The sequence below is a fragment of the Rhagoletis pomonella genome, unplaced genomic scaffold, assembly GCF_013731165.1.
Source record: "Rhagoletis pomonella isolate Grant_MI unplaced genomic scaffold, Rhpom_1.0 Rhpom_scaffold_04122, whole genome shotgun sequence".
NCBI lineage: Eukaryota > Metazoa > Arthropoda > Insecta > Diptera > Tephritidae > Rhagoletis > Rhagoletis pomonella.
This window is the reverse complement of record NW_023462672.1, coordinates 3,475-4,632: the sequence shown is the minus strand read 5'-3', so window position 1 is coordinate 4,632 and position 1,158 is coordinate 3,475.

The window sequence follows — 1,158 nt, the reverse complement described above, 5'->3', positions numbered from 1 at the left end:
CGAATTCTATAAATTTAAGTGCTGAAAAAAAACTTTTGCAACCAAAATAAGGTGCATATTTCAAATTCATTGCTAGGGCACTTATATGCAAACTAGACAGTGAACTAAAAATACTTTACAAACTGATCAAATCTGCAATTTCAGATATTTGAGTTTACCATAAAAACTCGGGTTACGAATAATTTTTTTTTCAAAATTTGTCTGAAAAGTTTTATTTCTTTCTCTCCTTAAGGTAAAAACAAAATCCGCGCGTTCAGAAGAAAGATGTTCTTCTAATTAATTTTTGAATTCTTTAGCCTACATCCAAGAGTTTATGGTGGAGTCTGTATTTTCCCGTGGATACAAATGTATGTTTTTCCACTGCATTTCGAAATTTGTAGTTTTATTAACGCTTAAGTTTAGGCTTTCCTTTTATACCGTGGCCGCCTAAGAGAGAATACAACGTCTGAGTTTATCGGAGCTCGACTTACTGCCCGTTATAGTTTGTGTGCTCCCGCGCAGCTAATCGTCTAACTTGCCCATTTTCCATTTGCTTACGCGCCAATTGTATTAGGAATGTAACTTTTCTAAATAAATATTATTCGAAATAGAATAACATGAAGGTATCGAAAATAGCCGGAGATCACCAAAGCCAAATCAATTTTAGTCAACACTTGTGCAATGAAATTACAGATTTTTAATTTTAATATATATAAATAATAATAACAATAGTTTGGGTGTGTTTTACTTGGCGGCATTTGGTGGCGTTAGTTAAAATTAAAGGAATAATGAAGAAGGAAGTATATCTCCATATTCTCCGAGGAAGAAGTCGTTTGCCAGAGATCCAGAGAATTCTTAAAATATTCGACACCACCAGCTGCTTGAGCAAATTTTCACGTAATGCAGTGACCAACACAAAGTCCAGATCTCAACGCCATCGAAAAACTTTGCGCTGTGGTCAAGAGGGGATTGGCATAGCACAAACGAGCTTTGGATGTGAGTAAAATTATAATGGGGTAATATTCCAAGCAAAATCGTAGAAATGTCAGAAGAGAGCATTCTCGGACATATGAAAATTGCTATTAAAATCAGGAGAGTCTCCACAATCCTGTTGGTATCAAACTTCAGAAATCCCAAGACAGAAAATTTCAAAACTGAGTGAATAGAGTTGCCTTACGT